Below are 9,244 nucleotides of genomic sequence, written 5' to 3' on the forward strand. Positions count from 1 at the left end.
GGTGGGATGGAGAGAGGAGATGGGAGTGTTGGTGTATGTGGGTAGGAGGGATGGTATGTGGAGGAGCGGGGCGGGGTGGGGGGGAGAATAGGGACAAGATAAGGGACAAGCTTTGGTACTGGGATGCGGAAGGTTCCTTGCTGGCCTGGCAGCAGGGCTCATCCCCTTCTGCCATGTCACCGGTGGCTTAGAGGGTTTTAGGGTTTCATGGTCTCCTCCCCCACTTCTCATGAGGTACCACCACTGTAGGGTGCTAGAGGCGGGGCACCCATCTAGGCTACTGGACATTGAGTCCCTGTAGGAATTTTCAAGGTTCCCCAAAATGTGAAATCTTTTCATTAAAAAAAAAAAGTTATATATCTCATCCTAACAGTTTTGTTAGCTGGTTGTGGTGGAACATGCCTGTTAATCTCAGCACTTGAGAAACTGAGGCAGGAGGATTGCTGCAAGTTCCAGGTCAGCTTGAGCTACATTGAATATCTGTCTCAAAAAAAAAAAAAAAGTGTGTGTGTGTGTGTGTGTGCGTAGCCTTGGATCCCAGCACTCAGGAAGCAGAGGCAGGCTGACCTCTGGGAACTTGAGGGCCAGCCTGATCTACATATCAAGTTTCAGGCCAACCAGAGATACAGAGAGAAACCCTGTCTCGAAGGGGGGTGGGGCTGGAGACAGGCTCTGCTGTTATGTGTCCAGAGGACATAAGTGTGATTTTTCAGCCTACATGTCTTGCAGCTTACAACTGCTCTAGGGGATCTAACATTTCTGATACTCACACGCACATGCACACTCACATGCACAAACGCATGCACACATGCACTCATACATGCACACATGTACATAAACACAATTAATACCAAAAGCCATTTTTAAAATTATAAACAGCTGAGATGTCACTCAATTGGTAGAGCATGTGCCTGGCATTTGTAAGGTCCTGGGTTCGGTCTCCCGCTATCACCTAGGAAACGAAGGAAACTGATCACTGAAGAGTCAGAGGGGTTCCGGGGGCCATGGGGGGGCGGAACAATCTCGCCATTTCTGTTTTATGCAGTTCCTTGTCCCAGTCCCAGGAGAAGCAAGGTCCTCTTGACTTCCGGCCTGAGCTGCAGAGCAGGGAAGCAGCCAGCCCCCTGGGGAGTAGCTCTGAAGACCTTCTGCAAGTGCCTTCATGACCAAGTGCACACCCATACCCACTCTACCCTGAAGCTCTTAAAGATTTTCCTCACCAACCCCCTTCTCCTAACGAGATCATAAAACATCAAACCAGTCAAACAATACTGATAACAAGTAAGGAGATTCACTTTAAAGCAGTTTGTTGTAAACATACAATTTTATCCTTTATTAAAGGTGGAAGCATGGGCAGGCGATAGGACTCTGTAGGTAAAGGAGCTTGCCACCAAGCCCAACAATCTGAGTTCAATGCCTGGGACCCATGTAATGAAAGAAGAGAACAATTCTCCCAACTTGTCCTCTGATCTCTATGTGTGTGCACGGAACATGCACACACCTGCCCATACGGATGCATGGTCACAAAACAAATTAAAGTGTGATTAAAAAAAAAAGATGAAAGCAAATCTGTATACAAGTGAGATGTAATTTTTTTAAATAATTATTTATTTTGTGTGTGTGAGTGAGTGAGTGTGTGTGAGTGTGTGAGTGTGTGTGTGAGTGCCTGTGTGAGTGTGTGTGTGAATGTGTGAGTGTGTGTGTGAGTGCCTTGTGAGTGTGTGTGTGAGTGCCTGTGTGAGTGTGAGAGTGTGAGTGTGTGTGTGTGAGATGTGTGTGTGTGTGAGTGTGTGTGCGTGCGTGCATGTACATTGTGTATGGACACATGCCCTTGGCTGCTGGGAACTGAGCTCCACTCCTCTGCAAGAACCTGTGCTCTTAGCTGCTGAGCCATGTCCTCTGCCTTATTTACATTTGTATTGGTCCTTCAGCCCACAGGGTTTTGATCTCTGTACATTTGCATACCTACCCACCACACTTCATTAACATTTCTCTCTTCCCACACATCTCTCCCTCATGTGCCTGAACCCAGTTATTTATCTTCACACAAACAGGTGAATAGTGAATAAATATTTGACACCATGGGGCAGAAGACATCTTCAGGGTTGACTAATATTCTGATTCTATAATCATCACGACTGAGCATTCGGCTATTTTTCAAGATCTCGTAGTCTCTAAAAATTCAAACAAAAGTTTGGTCTCTTTAAGGTATCCAAAAGCTCTCTGAAAGTTTAAATTTTCCTCTAAAATATTCAAAGTTTCTTGAAAATTCCAAAATCCCTTAACTGTGGGCCCTGGAAATTTTTTAAAAAGAAAAAGATGATAAAACACATGCCTTTGTCTTCTGAGTGGAAAGAACCAGGACACAGCCATAGTCATTGAAGCCAAACCAAAAATCAGCAGAGAGTTCAGCGTTTGCTGCCTGGGACCCTCTAGCAGTCTTCCGAGGAATCTGGGCAACAACACCTCTCTGGCCTCGCTATCCAAAACACACCGCTGCTATCCCAGACTCAGGCCAGGTCCACTCCATCTGTGCTGCTGTCCTTAGTGTCATCCCATGGAGCTGACACCTCCAAAATGCTGGGGTCTCCTGTAACAGTCTCCTCCCAGATTAAAACATTCTATCCTTGGGAGAGTTCCTCAAGCAGGGAGGTCAACAACAAAAAAGTAGTTCAAGAACTCCCTGAAGCTGAGCAGACTCACTAGGCCCTGCCCTGCCAGAGTAAGCAGAGCCCAACTGCAAAGAAGACTCAGACCAGACTAGTTGCGTGGAAGACACAGAAACTGGCTGAGCTGACTGCCAGCCAGGCTGCTGGAAGAGATCAGCTGAGACACCTGGAGAGGGCACTCTCCAACCTGTTGAGCTGCCTGCAGGCTGTGCAGTGGGTTCCAGGTTAACAGCTTTGTGAGCTGTCACCCATGCTGAGTGGGCTTTGGTGACATGGTTGTCTTTGAGTCATTCCTGCTCCTGTGAGTAACCTTTCACCCATGTAAGTGACCCCAGTAAAGCTCATTGGTTCATCAGGTTGGACTCTGGTGGCACTGTACTTTGGCCTGACGTAGGTTCCCTGTCCGGGGTGAGCAGATGTGTGTGTTGTGTCTTCCCAGAAAAAGTTTTGTGACACAGCAAGTGTCACAACTGGGCTGCACCTTCATCATCAGCCTCTCTTCAGGGACTGTCACCCTATCACATGGTACCTGGCCTCTGCGCCTCTCTGTGAGCCTTTCAATCATGGGGCTTCTGCTATAGCTAAGGATACCCCTTTACCAATGGTCTCTCCAAGCCCTGCCTCCCAGTGTCAAGCCTGAGCTTCTCTCCATGACCCCTTCATGACTTTAAAACTAGTGCAAATTGGGAACTTTGTACACATGACCAAGTGCCGCCCAAGGTACAACCTTTGCTCCTCTGGACCACAGCTTTTGTGTGCTGACCTTGAGCAAACACTTCCCAGAAGACTTTTGCCTTGATGATGGCAATCTCTTAAGCATGGTTGATCTCTCAGCTCCAGCTGACCAGCATAATTTGCCCCAGCCAATGATCTTGTCCCCTATTCATCACAGAAACTCAGATTAATAATTCAAAAGATCACATAAATGGCCCTGAAGGAGTTGTGGCTTCCATCTGAAACTTCACAGGCCAGGCCCTCCACCATTTATATTTCTCCCATGACTCTCCTCTTCTGGGCTCCCACAGAACATCCCATCTGAGCACTTGACAGCTTTTCCAGCTCAAAGTTCAGATCCCAACACAATCCTCCCCAAAACACATGGTCAGCTCTGGCATAGTGAAACCCCACTCCTGGTACCAGTTGTCTTAAGGGTTTTATTGCTACCGTGAAACACTATAACTAAATCAAGTTGCGGGTGAGGAAAAGGGCTGAATTCCCCATAGAGTGAAGAAAGGAAGGAAGGAAGTTAGGCAGGACCTCAAGGCAGAGGCCGCAGAAGAGACCATGAAGGGGTGCTGTTTTCTGGCTTGTTCTCATGGTTTGCTCGGCCATCTTTCTTACAGCACCAATGTCACCAGATCAGGGACAGCTCTGCCCACAGTGATCTGGTCCCTCCCTATTAGTCACTAATTAAGAGACTTTTCTCCAGACTTACCTTCAGGCTCATCTTATAGAGGAATTTTCTCAGTTGAGATTCCCTAATGCAAAATGATGCTACCTTGTGTCAGGTTGACATAAGACTATCCAGCATGCCACTTCACACACATGTGATACAAATTGCAGGAGCCTTTTAAGACCATTCCAAAAACGATTTTTTTTTTCTAACAGAAAGTTAACAAATTTCTGTTTATCAAGACAGGGTTTCACTATGCTGTTCTGGCTGGCCTGGAACTTGCTACATATACCAGACTGGCTTCACGTGCGTGCAATTAAAGGCATGTACCACCATGCCTGGCTTTTCAAATGATTTTTTTTAAAATAAGAAACCATGTCAGCAACTCGGACAATAATTTTAAAAATTAAAACATTCTAACATGTACAATCGAAGACACAATGATTCACACCTGCTGGGGGTTAATGGTAGGAAAATATTAGAAGCCTTTGCTTTCTCTAATTAAATTGTTGTTTCTATGGGAGCAGAAGTGTTGTCTGTGGACTGAAAATGTGCCTGTCGGCAGCACTTGTCTCTGGGTCAGGTTGGGGCTGAGTGCTTTGGGCAGTGTTAATGGCACTTGTGTGGCATGGTGCCAAGTGAAGCCCAGTCAGCATGTAGAACTGAGGCTGCAGACAAGTCACGAGGTGCTACAGTGAGTGCCACCGGAGACACCTGACTAATTAAGTCCCTGATTTTGAATTAAGTTTTGGTTTTTGTGCTCAGAAACCCCTACAGTTGCTCAATCTTTCTCCCCCTACATTACCCCATATATGCCACCCATTTAAACAGTGTTTGTGAGTGTGTGTGTGTGTGTGTGTGTATGTGGCTAGACCAGGAGGCAGCGGAAGGTGGGTCTCTATGAGCTTAAAGCCAACTTGGTCTGCATAGCTAGTTCCAAGACAGCCACTGGGAGATTCTATCTAAATTATTTGCTTGTTTGTTTTAAAGTGGAGAGCAATTAAAGTCTATCGACATCAACATATGTACAGATACAGGCAGGCACAAAAAACGAAAAAAAAAAAAAAAAAAAAAAAAAAAGCAGGAGGGTGAGGGGCATTCTTAGCCTTCCCAGGCACACCAGGGACACCTTGTTTATGTGGCTTATGGCTAGTGTGTCCCCTCTGTAAGCAGTACTGACTCTTACATCCAGATTTGTCCCCCAGGTGCAGGTTGTCACAGCAAAGGACCATGAGCATCTGACTCAGCCTGTGGTGAGGCCTGCGTGCTGCTGACGTGGCCTGAAGAACAAGAGGGAGCTGGGCAGGCCTGGGATCCACACATACACACCTGTGATCCACACATACACACCCGTGATACACACACACACACCTGTGATCCACACATACATACCTGTGATCCGTGCACACACACACTTGTGATCCACACATACACACACTTGTGATCCACACATGTACATGCGTGATCCACACAAACACATACCCGTGATCCACACACACACACACTTGTGAGCCACACATACACACCCGTGATCCACACATACACACCTGTGATCCACACACACGTACACACGCATGATCCACACATACACACACCTGTGATCCACACATACACACCTGTGATCTACACATACACACGCGTGATCCACATATACAGGAAGCAGAGGCAGAAGAATTGCTATGAGTTTGAAGGTATCCTAGGTGAGAGAGAGAGAGAAACCTTGTCTTAAAAAAGATGGCCACGTGGCTGTAAGAGCATGGTCCCCACAGAGCCAAGGAGAAATACTGCAAGTTCAATGTCAATACAAGGCTGGAGTTCGGGGTTCTCCTTGCTGTGCAACCTGGAAGCCTCCTGGCTTGAACCTCTGCACTTTTTGGATGCTGTACCCTCCATCCAGGCTGTCTGTCCTTCCTTCCATCTGCCTCTCACCCTCCCAGCCTTCCACTCCCCTCAACTCCCTTCCTTCCTCCCCACAGCGGATAAGTGGGTTCTGCAGCCATTGTCTTTGCTGTCTTGTGACCCTAGCATCCCCAAAGGGCACCGAGTGCCAGAGATGATAGAGCAGCCCCCACACCCGCTGCATCCAGACACCGTTCCCAGCCCTCGTCATGGAGAGGAGGAGGCTCATGCCCACTTAGCAGACAGTGACACTGAGAGCCAGCAGATGAAGCCTCAGCCGAGGCTCAGTCCTGGATGCTGCATCCATACACTTAGCAGCGGTGGAACCTGGAGCCTCCTATCTGAGGCTCATTGTACCCCAGCTCATCTTGTCATTTAAGATAGCATGTCCTGAGCACTCCATGTGACTGTCACACACACACACACACACACACACACACACGATTTGATCTTGGGTCTTTGTTTCTGTTTGGGTTCAGATTTAGGGTTCTGAGATAGTATCTCTCACTAGGGAGCCCAGGCTAGCCTCAAGCGCAGGACTTTGCTGCCTCAGCTTTCTGAGTGCTTGCACGTCAAGTGCGCACCACACTCAGCTCACCTGATGTTGCTGGAGCTAACTGCAGTATCTCCCTCTCCCCACCCCCCATCAGCCGGGGGCCAGCCAAATGGCTCAGCAGGAACTCGCCCCCCCTCATCCCCAATAATGACTTAAAAAAATGAAAACATAATAGCATTGTTGACAAAGAATCCAAAGAGCAAAATCCACTTTCTAAATTGTGCAATTCAGGGTTTTCTGGCCTTCACGAAGCTATGAAGCTACCACCCCACCCCCTCCCGCCTCCTTCCTCTTCCCGAAAAGGGATCCCACCGCACAGGGCCTCTTCTGCCTTTATCGTGGAAAGTGGAAAGTGGTTCACGCAGCAACCAGCCCTTTGTTCCTTTTTGTGGCTGTATAGCACTCCTCACGTTTTGGTTTTCCTTTCGTTGTTTGATGGACATTTGTTTTTACATTAATATATAGTTTTCTCGAACATAGATATCCAGGAATTCAATCATAGAAAAATTCAACTGTATTTGTGTGTGTGTGTGTGTGTGTGTGTGTGTGTGTGGTGTGTACACGGGGGAGCTGGGGGCTGAACACAGTGTTCTGTGCGTGCTAGGTGATCTACTGCTGAGCCACATCCCTAGCCCTCCTCCTTTTTATTTTGAAACAGGATAAGCAGACTTGCACTCACTCTAAAAAATGAGGCAGGGCTTGACCTTGTGATCCTCCTGTCTCAGCCTCCCCAGCAGCCGGGATGACAGGCCTGTGACAGTAGAAGGGGCTCCCATTTAGCCCTTTGAGGCTCTGTGCAGCTGTTCTCCCTTAGAGACCCTGCTGCTGCACCCTGCACACTGCTGCAAGCTCCCTCTGCCCCGGTTGCTACCACAGTCGTCTCTGCTGAACCCCACAAACCTGGCGGGGCACTAAGAGTCCACACCGGGGGAACACCCGCTGTGGCTCCCATTTCTGCTCAGTTCTAACTAGGGCTTGAGTTCAGACCTGTGGGTGGTAACCTTAGAGGACTTTCTAGGGAGCAAGACAGGGGCTCTGGAATGTTCTGTGTTCATCTGGGGGCGGATTGCACAAGTGTGTACACTTAGTGAGGATTCATCCCCGTCTGTAGGATGTGTGTCTGAAGACATTTTTAATGAGCTGCTCTCAGGGTGTAGTAGCTGTGCTGATCGGGTACACGGCTCATGTTTCTGCCTCGAGGGGCACTTGTATGTATCTCAAGAACAGGAAGCGGCACCAAGAACCTTGTTTCAGAGCCTGGCTCAGTCACTGCTGAGTATGGGACCTTGGGCCAGTTGGTCACTTCTCCTCTTGAGCCTCAGTTTCCTGCCCTGTCTCTGTTTGGTTCCTCACTTCACAGAACCCTCAGAAGTTTCCAAGAGACAGGGTCTGGGGGGATGGCTCACTGGGTAAGAAGACGGGAGTTCAATCCCCAGAGGCCACATACAACATAAAAGCTAAGTGTGGGTTCCAGAAGTGTGTGACCCCAAGGCTGGGGAGGCGGAGACAGACCGGTGAACCCCTGAGACTCACCTAGCCTACTCAGTAGCTCCAGGCAGGGAGAGACCCCCACCGCACACACAAACAACAAGGTCAGGACTGGAGAGGTGGCTTCCTGTCTAAGAGCAGCCAGGTTCAGCTCCTAGCAAGTACATGGCTCATAACCAGCTGTGACTCCAGCTCCAGGAGATCCAGCGTCCTCTTCCAGCCTCCTTAGACTCTGCATATGTGTGCCATGCATTCACAAAGATACAAAATGGAAGAAAAAAATCAGCTGACGTGGTGATAAATGCCTTTAGCCAGGTGGATCTCTGTGAATCTGAGGCCAGCCTGATCTGTAAAGCAAGCTCCAGGCCAGCCAGGGCTACATTGTGAGACCTTGTCTGAAAAAAAAAAAATCTAAAAATAAATAACTAAACGAAAAGGGTGGAAGGTATCTAAGGACTGGCAGCTGAGGCTGTCCTCTGGCCCACACTAGACACACAAGTGAGAATACAGAAACCACGTTTTAAAACAGGGAGATTATAAAGCACGAGGGAACTCAGAAAAACTTGCTTGCATACAGCTCATTTCCCCAGAAGCGGGGCGGTGGGGGGGGGGGGGCGCACAGGTCTAGGATTCCCCTTGAGGTAGGCAGACCTTGAAGCCTTGAAGACCCAGAGCTCTGGACCTTTGCGACCGAAGCCCCGCCCATCTTTTGCTCTATTGGTCAGTTACCTGCAACGGACTCCCCCAGGTTCCTATCACCTCTTCCTATACGATCTCATTGGTGCAGTTGCTCAAAAGGCTCAAGGGATGGTTCATGAGTTTGTGTCCTTCTGACTTCGGCCCCCCAGATAGTTCTAGGTGCTTCCACACATCTCTATTCAGGCTGCAGGGGATGTGTCCCGCTCTTTCCCGTTTACCAAGGGTCCGATGACAAGATTGCTGCCTTGCCACCCGAGTCTGTCCTGGAGACTCTTCCTATCATTAACCGTCCTTTGTTTGGGGAGTGGGACCTGTGCTGTTTATGTATCTGTCCCCTACGATGGCTCAGAGCCACTTAGGTCAGCTGTAGATTCAGTCTACCCGAGATAAGCCCGCCCTTCCCTAAGCTCCTCCCCTTTCCGAGCCCCGCCTTCTGCTGGTTGTGTTTGGGCTTTTACAGACTTTTTTTTTTTTTTTTTTTTTTTTTTCTAATTGACTTTGGCTTTTTGGCCTGAACTCTGAAGTGCTTGCTGATAAGAT

The sequence above is a fragment of the Mus caroli genome, chromosome 2 (assembly GCF_900094665.2).
Source record: "Mus caroli chromosome 2, CAROLI_EIJ_v1.1, whole genome shotgun sequence".
Taxonomy (NCBI): domain Eukaryota; kingdom Metazoa; phylum Chordata; class Mammalia; order Rodentia; family Muridae; genus Mus; species Mus caroli.